Genomic DNA, 14,852 nt, shown 5'->3' on the forward strand with positions numbered 1-14,852 from the left:
GGAACAGATGCAAAACAGAGAGAGAACTCCAAAACTGACAATAGCCTGATGTGCCACCAATTAACCAGCAGCAGGGTCCAAAAGAGTAGCAATACATGTCATTTTTTCCCTGTATTTAACAGTTGACACTTTGCTGAGACCCATGGCAAAACAACGGGACTCCACCCAACCCAAATAAACTGAATATAAACAGGAGAAAGCCCCACTCATTTCCCAGGTCAGACCTCAGACACTAGGAACCAAATAAACCTACGAAGGCTGCTAATCACTGGTCAAACTGTGCGTCCTGCTCAGTGCATTCCAACATAGACTTTCAGTTCATGTTTGAGTTTCTCTAACTTCCTTCGTCTGTTTAGCCCTGGTGGCTACATCTCTGCTCATGCACAAAACCAAGCTCTTCTTCAGTTTATTCTAAAAAAGAAAAGAAAAACACAATTTTCAGTGTGCCAGAAGACCTAGCAGACAGTGTGGTTAGACGTGTTCAGGAAGAGCTTTTTATGGACTGAGTATAGGATGACTCACTGCTATTCTGCAGAAATCAAATGAAGAGAGGCGAATAGACATTTATGGGCTGCACTCTGAAATTTTAGCCTTTTTTAATCCAGGAAGTCAATTATAAACTCATTCTTATTAATGATGACAGCCGGGCATGAGTTATTATGGATTATGACAATGTGGCAACGCTGAAGGCTAGACATCTTAATACCAGCTGCAGTTCTCACACATCTCTGCCAGCTGTCTACAAACACCCACATGTTTACTCTCAGGGCCTTTAGGCTGCATGTCAGGATGTGAGTGTTGCCACATTGAGAATCCCCACTGGTTTTAAAGAAAACTGAGTTAGTACATGGATAATTTTCTTAAATGACTTTTGACTTTTGTTCATGCCTGATTTCATCTAAATTATGTTTCATCTTCTTTATATTTTGGAAATTTAATTGGTGACTATTTAAAATAGTGACAGGAAGCTATCTCTTTCATGAAGTATCCTCTTTGCTTTTCCACATAAAACAAAGTCACAAGGTGATTTCTGGAAAGCTTTAACTCAGATATATTACTTTTAAACCCACATTTAAGCAGGCACATTAATTGAGATGCTGTCACGGCTGAAACGACGCATTTTACACACAGCAGTTGCTGTGAACCATCTTGATGGTGAGTATTTCTGGAAACCATAGTGTGTCATGTTGCCCACTCTTAGATTTTCCCAGCAAGACCAGGACTTCAGCTGCCAGTCTTCCGGTCACAACTCAAAACCATGATTACTTGCCACACACACTCCTCAAATAATGACAGACCAAAGCTGAAAAAGACCCACCCAATTACCTCCAGCACCTTTAATGGGTCTACAAAAGGCATCTTTTGCAGTAAAAGGATAATACATTAGCCTTGAAGTGTAGTGACTAATGTAAAGTGCTGATGAACGGAACAAAGACCATCCACCCTGGAGTTACAACGGCTTTATTTAGCTCCTGTAATCCACCCAGGGAAGTGGAGAGACTGCGCTCCAATTGTAGAACCCGCTACCACAATTGGCCTCAAACTTCAAACCTGAAACGCTACATTTGATCTGGCCTCCCTCCTGCTCTAGTCTGTCATTCAACACCTTTGTGCTTCATGCTGCTGTGTATTGAGGTGTTGAAGTGTTATGTTAGGAAGGAGGACCCCCCACTGAATACCGCGCAATTTACCCACCATGCACATTTGTGAGCACAGGAGCTGTTGGACAGCACCTGTACATACAGTGTTCGAGACTCAAATAAGAATAAAATAACATCTTCTGGAACAATAAAGACGAAGTCTGGAATGCGGTTTAGTCAAGGCATTTTCCTTCCATTATAGTATTAGTTAGGTGCGTTGAGTGGGATCAAAATTAAACCCCAATAACACCTGCACTTTACTATTTATGAGGAAAAAAAAACAGCTGCAGGCTCCAGAACTGTTAAAATCATCACTTTAATCACCCAGCGGTTATGTAACATCTTGAGTCATCTGTGCTTTTGGGTTCCACACACGCTTGGCTTTGCTGTTACTTGTGATCTCTGCTTATTCAAGGCTTCAAACGGCTGAAGCACCCATGAGCAGAAACCAGGAGACACAGTACTGTAGGAGCTAATAGGCAAATAGTCTAATACTGGGCACTTCCACTTGCAACATCCTATCTTGCTTCTCTTTAGGACACTTTGTGTTTCACTTAGAGCTGGGCTTTTGCTATCAATTGGATTTTTTCACTACAAAGGAAAAATTGACTAATCAATTAACTGTCTAATGGTTTCTCATGGTAGTAGTATTTTAGGTGTTGGGTACCTCTTGGATCTGAAATATACCTATAAATACTATATCAGTTCTTAGAAGCCATGCCAGTGCTCACAAGTTGTCACTTTGAACTGGTTTGTTCACTTTCCTCGTTCTCTCTTTAATGCAGCTGAGCTGTGGAGAGTGCTTCACACTTGTGAACAAGTTGAAATCTTCCCTTGTGAACCTTCAAGTCTCAACCAGCTGGACGTTGTTGCTCCGTATCAGTGGTCTGTGTATAATGACACACTTTGGGACTATTGCTTTAACAACGTAGTCTTTCTGAACATAGTATTTTTCAAACCCACGACAGTCCCACACCATAATTTAAGGCAGTTTAATGAGTTTTACAACAATCACGGCATCAGTGAAACAAAGTTCTTTTAATTATGTCAGACTTAATGACACAACTGCAATAAACACATTGGCTACTTTTCTGTGTTTCCTTAATGTGAGCTTTCGTTATTGAAATCCCATAGAAGACAATATGGTTCCTGTGATTGTTGGCAGTAGTGATGGGATTCCAGGTGTGCCATGACCTGTGACCCCAGTGCTGGCTGCACCTGGTGAACTCAAACAACCAGTGAATATTTTGATGGAAAAAGGTGACCTTTATCACCTTGGATGCATAGCGATATGTAAAAACCCATCCTTCATACATCATTCTAAGGAGATCATAAATCTTGGCTCTCGTGTTGGCATGCCTCTTGAGAAAAGAAATGACAGGTTATGAAAAGCAAGTTCACAATTGAAAAACAGTGAAGTGAAAAATTGTTGATAATTTTCAAGTGCCTGGTATGAGAACCATGCATTGAAACCTAACGAGCGTCGTGTTTCTGAGGTTCTGAGCGAGACGTTTCATACATGTTTGCTTGCCTCTTGAACCCTGTCACATCTGTGCTCTTTGTGCATTAGTACTGTTTGTTTTTCCTCCGTCCTCTTCAGGACACAAGTGAGTCACAGCGAGTGTTTGAATACTGTTCCAGAACAACCCAAGGAGGACATTAATTCCATTATGGATGAAATTTGTTCTTGTTCCCTATTTTATTGCTTTGAGACGAACGCCAAATGCTGCTTTTTGCTCTGCAGTGTGGAAACAGTGTGAAAGCACATGCTCTCCTTGACTTCAATATACAAGCCTTCCACTATGCAGGTTAACCACAACGAGATACAATCTCTTTTTCATGTGTGGTGTGGTATTAAAAATGTTAAAACATTAAAGTATACACAAAAGAGCAGTCATGCAGGTTTCCATGGAGAGCAACCTGCATCCAACGAAGGGTCAGAATTTAGGACAGCTTTCCTCCTCTCTCTGTGCTCGATCTGTTTCTTTCCTTTCACTCATTATTTGAAATAAGTGACCTAAAATTCCTTCCTAACTTTACTTTTTTTCCTAACTTTGCTTGCTTTGTCAAAAGCTTTCCAAGTTTCCAAAATCATCAGGTATTGTGGAGTTCTAATCCTGTGTCCATGCGCAACTTGTTCAGTTATATTTGTGTGCAGAATATGTCAAAAATGTCATACTTTCTTTTCTCTTCCTGTAAAACGCTACAATGTTTTTGGTGACTTCTCTTAAACGTGGTGGCATAGACAGTACATAAATGATTCAAACTAAATAGGGGATTTTGGGCAAATCGTTAACCCCTCTCATCAATTCAAACTGCATTTGCCTGGTAGCTCGTGCAGGTAGTAGCTAGCAAAGCAGTACTCAATGTATCGCAGGAGGTGTGTGTTTGGTCATCAGCTGACAAAAACACTGTTTACATTACCGAAGAGCGTGGTTGGGGTCAAATTATTTACTTCTCCCTCCTCCCGCTCCTGATCTAACATCATGGATGAGGACGGTGTGGGTGGAGGCCACCAGTCCTCTACAGCTCCCTATTTCAGTGCGATCAAATCTGAAGGATTTCAAACACATATTCTCTTGAAGGCTCTCTAAAGAGGCTCTACCTGCCATTTCACTGTGATTTCACGGCATCATCTGATACTTATGCGTTTAAAATTGTCCAGATGTGTCCTAAATATTAGGAGCAAAAACTGTAACCTAACTTCTATAAACAATGGTAGCTGCCATTACTATTATTATTATTAATAAGGTTTTTCTTCCTTTTGGTTTCCAGAATTTGGGATCTCTGATGAAGGATTTTTGTCACTACTTCAGAAGAAAACCCGCTCATCAGAATGTAAACGATATGACATATAAGCTGTGGTTACAATTTGTTGCAACAATTACTGACTGCTGCACATTTTCTTTGTGTGTGCTCATATAACACTGGAAGTATGAGCGTGAATGTCCTATACAGACAACAGCAGAAAAGACAGACCCCAGACACTATTAGTGTGCTATTCATTAACCGGACTGGCAGCAGATGAGAGAGGATAGAGAGACTGAAGGAAGAAGCAATGGCTTTTAATTTCCTGAAGGGAGCACGCCCTGCTACTCCTCTACAGCTTCTGTTTATCCGACGGCCTGTAATTCCTTCTGGCCTTGTGTCGAGTTACAGACTCAGCTTCAAACACACAGTATCCCTGCCACAGCAAAGACAGCGTGTGCCCATACAGTATACCTCTACTATCAGTACCAGTATGAGTCAGCCGCACATTAACGTCACCGTAGAATCACAGGCTCTAATGACCATAACATCCAGCTGTGGAGGTTTAACAGCACTCCAAACGGCTACATAGAGAACATACCACTGCTTAATACCGGCGTTGTCTACATAACTGAGATATGCACAGTTACCCAGCACTGAGCATCAAGGCTTGTGGCTTGAACACAGACAGCTCTAAAGTTGGCTTCAGGACACAGAGTTCGCCCTGAAAAAGGACATGATGTGTTCTGTTTGAACGCTCCCAGCGATGACTGACTACCTGGAGGAAGTCAAGTATTCTCTGTGTTGTCGCCCACAAATCGTCCACCCCCCACTCTCCACACAGAGGTGAGAAATATTAGGGATAGCTGTGGAAGACAGACTTCCACACAGACACTAGACGTCCCTACAGGCTGGCATTGCGTGAGAGACAGAGATGTAAACAGCTGAGATAGAGACACCTGTGTTTCCTTTATGTGTCACTGTGAAAATGAAGTCTGATACGAGTTGAGACTTATTTGAATTGGCATATGTTATGATGGTGCAATCTGGCTGAAGCCCACCGGCTTATATATTAAGTAGATCATGAAAGCCAGAATAACCCAGTAACCCACTTTAAGCCATTTTCACTGATTTCTGGTGTCTGTTTTTTCTTCCTCTGAAACAGCAAGAAACTCTCAACTCTGTAATTATTCTCTATTTTACCTAAAAAATGAATGCATTTTACCTAGTCTTACACAACTGTAAACAATTCTTGTTTCTGAGATGCTATGGACCTCTTCTTCTGGTCTCCTATGCACCTCTTGAGATTATTTATCAATCCAGTTTCTCTAAGTAGGCTTTCTTTTCACCGAAAATGTATTTGCATGTAGGTCAGCATATCGCATATGATACACATCATCACCAATGCTTGAAATTGTGCCTTTTCAAACATTTGACAAGAGATAAAAGTTTGCTTGAGTCTGTTTTCCTCAGCTGAGGAGCAGGAGCCCCTGCGGCAAAGCTGAGCCAGGAAAGAACAAACAAAGAAGAAACAGAGAGACGGGCGAACCTCCAGTCCCGAGCGGCAGCCGGTGCTATGACAAGGTTTACAGAAGTGACTAATGTGGGCTACAGGGGCAGGCCAGACCCCAGGTTTCCACTCAGGTTGCAAAAGCCTGCCGTGGGCCTGTGCCAGGCCCAGTGACAGTTGAAAATGGGGAAAGTCGATGAGGAAAAAATCTCCCTCTAAATGAGGCCGACTGACAAGTGGGTGCCAATATGTCACTGGGCATCACAGTGGGAAAAACACAGAACTGAGACGTGCTTTTATGCAGCCATCAAGTCAAAGGACTATTTATGCAGTATTCATATTTGTTTACAAGTACATATGAAATATGTCTGTTAATTAGGTTATTTGACTGTGCTTTCATGCTTTTTTCCATTTACACCAGCTGCCCAGAACAACCACAGTATTCACGTGTTCACTAGAAGCTAACTGCCTTGCTCAAGGGACATTTTAGGCAGCTGCAGACAGCTGAAGCAGTTGTTTGAACACAGCAGCTCTCTCGCTTCACGGAAAAAAGGTCCTGGGTTGAAATAGCTATGAGGCTGAGTGTGTTTGAAGCAACACAGCATATGCTGATCTACTACATACAATGCAGGACTGTATGCCTAGAAAAATGAGTTTGGTAAACAAGCGTTCTCAGACATGTATATGAATCTGTATCTGTAAAAAAGCAGTAAATACATAAATATTCATAGAAAATAATATGATCAGTGTAATTTCCAGTCCCTTTTTACGATGGAAATTACAAATATGCAGTCACATGTGCACATATCAAGACACTGTACATACATTTTTTTCAGCTACTGCCGTGTGATCTCGCACAGGTACCGTATCCCTTTGATAGTGAGGGTCAGAATTGGTACCACACATATCTAATGGCAAATCTGTGTTTACCGGCAACATTCCTACCAAAAAGCTCCACTTACGACCATCCACTGTGTCCAAATCTTGCAGAGCAGAGCCACTCAGAGGAAGGCATTCTGCTCACATTACTGGGTCAGTGGCATTGCTTTACTGGGCAGCCCACCTGGGACAGTTTCAAGTGTGAGCGGGAAATACCTATTTAAAGGTTACAGGGAGATGGCAGTATCTCCTCAGGTTAAAGGTGATGGATAAAAACGTTGAAACGGTTTGAAAATCAAATGTGGATTTTGCATTTGCATAATGCATTTGCTTTCTGAGAAATATACTGATGTTCTTCTGTGTCTCTTCATGAAAACAGCTTCCCTTTTTTTTTCATTCCTATGACTGTAGCTTCCACAGGGCCGATGAGAAACGTGAGGGCGCGGTGTTGGGTTCCCTCCAGACCCATTTTGTGTCCTCGATCGGTGGCGCGAGACAAAAGGACCACAGAAACCAGAGCTCGAGGTAGTGCTGCACTTTTGCCGTGAGTCAGGAGGGGTAGAAGAATGGAGTCCTTTCTCTGTTCGGCCTGCCTGGCTGTACTGTACACCTTGGAGAAGCACTCAGCACAGAGGGGAGATGGGTTGCCTTGATAATGGACACACACACACACACACACACACACACACACACACACACACACACACACACACACACAGGGACCCTCTTCAGAATCCCCCCTACTTGCCAAAGCCTGAACGGGAGAGGCAAGGGAGGGTTTGAGGCATTTTGTGTTGGTGCGAATTCACCCACTCGCTGAGTCACTGCAGCCACATTAATGTGGTGGAAGCACAAAGTGTGAGACGGAGAAAAGCATCGTGCTCATCTCATCTGACACTGCAGCCTTTTGTGGAAAAAAACAGACGTTTCTGTCCTCGTTTCTGTCCTCACACAAACACAGATACAGTACAATGAAAGCGCTGAGATGCTTTGAGAGAGAAACTGGCACATGTATTATACTCAAAACCCAGAACAAAGTTCTGCAGAACATCGTGATGATCCCACGAGGACTGCGCACTCTAAACAATGGCTCTCGCATCAAAGAAGCTTGTACCACAAATCAGTCAAAACAAAAATGAGAAATTGCATCGAGAGTCCTCAGCCAGGTGGGTGAAAGCCAAGCGCTCAGTCAAAAAGAAAAACAGAGAATCCCTTGAGGAGCTGTCTTGGACGACTACAGTCTGACTCAGGTCGGCCGCAGACACCCAAATGGAGTTGATAGACATCTCTCAGACCCTTGTCCATCAACGCCGTTGTAGAATTTTATATTTTTATCAAACACACCTGTCCACATTCCTGTTTCTGTCTACCTTAACATCAAAAAGATGGAAGTTCAAGGACTGCCTGGATCAGGAGATCCATATGTGAGGGCACACGTGAACTGCTTACACTATTGGGAATGTGAGCAATGCTCAAATCTCAAGCTAGATTTATGTCTACCTGTTGAAAGAAGACACAAGCGAAGAACAATGGAGCTCTTATCTAATCATCGTCTGCTCACTGGCCTCGTTTTATTGTTTTGTGTCACTTGCTATGGCTGAAAACAAGGGAAAGTTCGTTCTTCATTCATGTTTTGAAACCAGTTTACTAAAAACGTACTTTATTCTATTAAAAAGGAAAGAAGACGATAAAGTATATTCAGTATATATTTGACCACTGTTGAAACAACTGGTTGATTAATCGATTAGTCACTGACAAGAAAGAATTTTAAATGATAAATGACAGTGGTGTGTGTAGCCTAAATATCCCCTTTATGATCTGGTTACAACAGACTCTGAACACAGTTTAGCATCAAGTTTATGTTCAACCTCAGCCATTGTAGGAAACTCCTCTCAGACTGGACCATGCTGGCCCAACCCTCCATACTCCTGATATGCTGCTAGCTTTGACATCACAATAAAACCAGCCTTTTAGAAAGCCACTCCAGTGCAAACCAAAGACTTTCACACAGCGATAAAGTCTGTTTTCCTGCAGATTTCCTAAAGCTTGTGATTACTGAGCTAATTACTAGCATTCCTCGGAAAACTTGCAGGCTCCTGCTCAGAACATGGCAGCTTATGAGAACAGTGGGCTCCTTATACAGTACTGTGGTCAGACATATGCACGCAGACAATATGTGTTATGTCTTATAAGACGTCAATTAATGACCCATGTATGGTTTCTAAAAGAAAGAATGTAGCCGACAGAAACTGCTGAAACACCTGTTGTAACCCAAATCATAACATGAGGTTGCAGAAGAAAAAAGTTACCCTTTCCAAGGTGGTCTTTTGCCATTTTTGTGTGACTTGTTTTCTTTTGGTTAAAGTTAATACAATTTTACATGGTAAAAATACGTATATGGTATGGCGTCATGGCGACATGTTGGGCTAGCAAACATGGCCAGTGTAGTTCAAAATGCTCAGTATTACCTCTTGCTACAGATTGTGGGGTTACATGGTTCAGCTTTAAAGGGAAGCTTTGCAGATTTTCCACCAGCTTTGCATCATTACAATGAGGGTAGCACATGCAAATGCGCAATGTTTAACTTCCCTCCATGTTGCCTGCAACCACAGCTCCACACCCATATGCAGGCAACACTTCGCCAGATGACACGTTTTGCGTCATCTGGCGGACTTTTGCCAGCTCTATGGCTGCTGTTCAAAACACAGATCGTACTTTCACATTTTTTGTACATGTGCCTTGGAAGAAGAGAGGGGCACCTCCTCACTGGTCCAAAATCAAAACATCCTGTTCAAAATCAGCTGGCTGGTACAACCACTGGAAGAAGGCAATGTTCCGACAGGTATGGAAGAAAACGGTTTTCATGGTGTAATGCTGCAATCACATATTCAAATACAGCCGTAATCAACAGGGTGGACCGGACGTCTGAGCCGAGAGTTAAATGTAATAGCAACAGTTTTTTGTTACTTACATGACAATATTATAGTGTAAAAACATGCAATGTGCGATTTACTGAGGCCTGTTCAAGAGTAGCTTAGCACATACGCTGCCCCAGTTCATTATCCAGCAGTGCTATCAGAGCTTGATGTCAGGTTAGGAGCTCTGTTTGTAGCAGTGGGAGCTATCTTGTAAGGCGACTGTACAGGGGAATACCACAGTTCTTTTTCTCAGTTTCCTCTGGTCATCCAGCACCAAATTTAAAAATATTTGTGTCCTTCTCCTGCATAGACAGCCCAGTTTTATGAGAAGAACATCTTACCATAGTGAAATACCACTTTGTCCGAATAGGATTGTGATGCTAGTAAAATTATTTTAGCCTCACAGCCATTAGCTTTGAAAAATAGACAATCTGAAGGGACACTATTCTATAAACATTATTCATAGCATTACAAACCACCAAACCAGACCCAGATTTATGTCACCAGTGTGCAGTATGACTATTGCTCTTGATAACCAATAATATAAAAAATGAATTGCTCCTAAAATTACACAGAAGCGTCAGTGTGGCCACGGAACTTGCGGCTTTCTGTCTTTCAGTTGACTTCAACCATCACAGTTTTCTGGATAAAGGCACACCACTGATGACTATATAAACTGTAACCAGTCAGCTAAGGGCTTGGGAAATGTACTGTAAATGACTATGACAGAAAAATGAAACCACTGTAAAAACATGACCCAATCATCTCCATAAAATATGAATACAGGATCATTAGATTTCCCATTTGTGAGACTTTTGCAGTTTCGGTTATGTGATCTAAGTTTGCGGTACAAACTTCTGCAGTACTGATCCATTACTACACAATCCACAACACTGGCTGCTTCCTATTCGCAGGCGACAGACATTGTGACCTAATTCACGAGCGTCGGGTTGGCAGACTCTGAAAATGACAGGGTAACATCAGTACAAACATACGATGGGATGTAATGGTACAATCCTGACCAGTGTCTTTCATCTACAGTACACTTTGGTGTTTGTCATCAAACAGCTCACCCGTAGAAAAAAAAAAATCTCTGACCTTCATTTTGAAGAGCCACTAAACTGTTTCAGCTGTCATCTGCTGCAGTGGGACACCCCTCATAATTACACAGAGGCTCTGAGAGTTTATGGAAACGTGACGGAGGCCAGGTAAGTCTGTTGAAGCTTCTGGAATTTAAGCTTAATGGAAGGCAAAGAGGTGATATTTGGTGAGAATGATCCATTTAACACAAACTTTTGATCTGTCCAAAACAGCAAATTGACTGTAAACTGAAATTTAAGACTTTCCTGTAGTGTTTTATGGCAGACCACCTTCATTAAAATCATCTCTTTATACACAATTGGGAAATAGAAGATTAACCTTCAAGTAAACTGGCTGAGGAGCTGTTTTATAAAGTTAAGTGCCACATACAACACAAGTGTGGCTATTGTTTCGGCCTTCGACTGGGTGGCTTCCCACCTCTGGTAAACAGTTTCCTGGGGGAGCTTCAGAACAACCCTGATCCCAAAAAAGTTTTGATGCTCTGTAAAATGTAAAGAAGTCGTTGGTTTTAGTCGTTGGTCGTGCAAACCAAACCATATGAAGATATTACTTGGGAAAAATTTCACAATTTATGACATTTTGTACCATTTAAGCTTAATGCATTGACTAAAATCAAGAAAATTATTCATGAAATTAATAATTATTTTCAGTATCTTGAGTCTTACAAAGCATTCCTCTGTTTCATCTGCAGTCATTCCAATGACTGCACCGAAACACACACTATTTGTATTTTTAGCCCTAAAGCTCCTGTAATTACATTGTTTCACATTTAAAGCGTTCTGCTCACTTACAAACCATGTAGTTATGGTGTTATCTCCATGGCAATTTAGGAATTAAAGAGTTTTAAGACGGCGACCACAAAAAGGCAGAGAGCTGCTCTCATTTTTCCATCATCTCAAAGCATGCGTGAGTCCTTCGCTTCAAGACAGTGACCAAAGAGCACACAGTGGGCTTAAATGTGCTGGCTAGTCAGCATCCTCCCTAATGAAGCCATTTAAAGCACACAGCCTGATGAGGGTTAAGCCTGGTGTAACCATCATGTCTGTAAACTTGTCCAAAGAAATTAGACTCGAATGTGTCTGCAGCCTTAACGAGGCCAAGGAATTAGCTCTAATCTACCACAGAGATCTTGGTTTGTGATTATCAGTGTGGAAGTGATGCATTTAAATGTGTAGCTGGTTTGTTCGTGTGAGGGTTCATCCAGAGCTGAGCGGGCCACGTTGAGGGGAGTGGGCGGTTTCAGTGAACCACAAATGAGCTTGATAGGGTTTGTAAGGGCAAAAAACAAAACAGCTGTCGGCCAGAGGTGTGTGGTCCCAGCCGCCAGACAAACATGAAAGACAGTAGGTTGACTGACTACACGACTAACGACTACTACCTAATTTGTCTGCATGAATTTTAAATCGTTGTATTACTTTGAATTCGCACACACTCACACTGAAATCACTTTAAGAGCCACACTACTGTAAAACATTTAATGTTTCAAGGGAAATTCCAAAGAGGGAGATAATGTAAATCGCCAAAAATACAGATGTCATAACGATAGAGCCCCAAAATTCACTCTTGACCTGGAAATTTCTCTCTTCATGAATGGGAATGGCAGAGCATTCTGGGGCAAAATGGCAAAATGGCCAATTTGCTGCGAATGATGTCACATTTCCACTCCCTGCAGTCGTTTGTAGGAAAGTAGAGCTCTAAGTTTTTTGCTATGTCTCGCTGACACTTTGCACATGTGACAGTAGACACCATAAATCTGAGCCATGATTCTTTGTAAAAAACTAAGCATTGGTGGGTTTATCCTGCTTTACACCCATGGAAAGAGTTAAAGAGATATTCCGCTTGTTTGACATGTTTCTGTCTGCACACGACACCATTGTGCGTCAGTCAACACTGCCCTCTGAGCAGGGTCACCACGCTACATCAGCTTCTACTTATCTCCACTTCCACTGACATGCTCTGTTGCCGTCTTTCTGTGTGCTTCACTGGACAGAGACAATGCCCCTCCAGTGGATGACTGAAGTTTATGTCTTTTATCTTAACAGAGATGGGAATTTATCAGATGCCTGTGCTGTCATTAACTGTCATGCTCTTTTCAGTGTAATACAATGAAATAGCAGGAAAAATGTATTCAAAAAGGCTTGAAGGTAGAGAGAAATGGATGGGAGGGAAGATGGAGAGTGGAAATTAGTGGAAGACGGATAACTTGGGATGCTACACAGCTGGAAGAAACAGAGAATGAATGATGGTTGAATGAAGTGTAAGAGACAGGGAGGCAGAGGCAGACAAAGTGGAAAGTCGTGGTTAAGAAAGGAAAGAGGAGAGAAGTAAGAAATGACAGCAGTAATAGTCATAACAAACATCAGATGTACGACCAAACATCTTATATACTTTAACATATACATAACTGCCAACCTGGACCTGAAAAAGTCAAGTTTTCAAAGTTTTTAAGTTAAGCGTTGGATATTAACTGCATTTGCATGTATCAGCTTTCACTATTAAGAAATGCTGTACATGCTTACACATAAATGCTCAGTGATCTGTTCAGCAGGTTGCTAACCTGCATATAATATATATGACATATAACAATAGTCATGCTACATTTTAAATGAAAAATAAGATCAGAACTGACAGCTGTTAAAGAGAAATTTCCCCCAAAGACCTTTTCTTGTGCTTCATGTTGGAGTCATGCAGAGAGCAATATTTATTTTTTACTGTAAGCCGTAAAATCTGTGCAAGCAAGAGTGCATTGATCTCTGTGTGTGTGCGCGTTTGTTCGACCCTCAGCATGTGTGTACACAACAGCATCTGTGTTTTTCCCTCTGTCATTCACATTAGGCTGAGTTAAATGGAAGTGCCGCTGCCAGGCCGACTCTCTGGACGCGCCTGAGGAAACCCCTCAGTTGGCTACTGGACGGCCTGGATGCAATTAAAGTCCAATATGAGAGGGAGAGGGAGGCAGGCATGTCAGACGTGCCCAGTATAACCAGGCTGCGGCTGCAGTGGCCAGATGTGATCCTGCTCGGGTTGCTCCGGGTCTGGCACATACAACTTGGCTATTAATGGGGGAGAGTGCCACAGCTCCAGGGTGTTCCAGGTGGTAAATGGGTGCTAATAGAAATCACAGAGACCACATCCCCCTCCAAGGCAAAGGTTAACCCGATTGTTTTTCCACACCTAAATACAAAAACGCTTATACATACAACACAGAGGCTAAATTGGGTATTAATCATATAGCTCGTGAACATATAGTAGCCAATGTTTAAAACCTATGCAAATACATGGGGTGGGTATTCATCTTGATGTCTTGGTTCCTTTTGTGAAATCAATATCTTTCTATCATCAGTTCCTAAAAATAAAAAAATGATTTTGGATCATTTTAAGCTATGCTAAAGATTTTATTGTAAAATCTTTGCGATTACTTCAGTTAACCTTGAACTCTAACCCTAGTCTGCAGTAGGAAATGGCGTTTTCTGTTTGTCTGAAAAATAACCCACTTTGTAGGTAGATTAAGGCCTTTGTTTCAGGGTGCACTTACACGGGGAACTCATTTTGACAGAAGAAATAAGCAAACACCTAATTGCCACTTGCACATGTCATATCAAAGGATCAGATCAAGGCAAGGCTTGACCAGAAGTGCTTTACATCGCTTCATTGCACAGACTCACAGTTCAGTGAGGTGATTACAGTCTGCTTTGCTTTTACCAGGAAGTCCTAAAACACGGTGAGGATTAACTACGGGATCAACACGATTAGCTACTGTGGTAACACAAGTAAATCAGATTGGGTCCCTGGAGCATGCAAACAGATTCATTATTCTAAACAAAGGGTCATTTTAAAAGTACATGTATTCATCCTGTAAACAAGGACCTTATGTCTTATACGGAAGGAACAGGAGTGCCTTCTGGGGCAAAGATTTTCATAACTTTGTTGGCATTTTAGCCCTGTTATATAAAGCGATCATCTGCTGTTTAGAGTTTGACATGCATTTCATACATATAACCATGTCACTGAGTCAGCTGTAAAAGAAGAGAGGTTCAGCAAAATAGCTGCCAGAAA

The sequence above is a fragment of the Chaetodon auriga genome, chromosome 18, assembly GCF_051107435.1.
Source record: "Chaetodon auriga isolate fChaAug3 chromosome 18, fChaAug3.hap1, whole genome shotgun sequence".
In the NCBI taxonomy this organism is placed as follows: Eukaryota; Metazoa; Chordata; class Actinopteri; order Chaetodontiformes; family Chaetodontidae; genus Chaetodon; species Chaetodon auriga.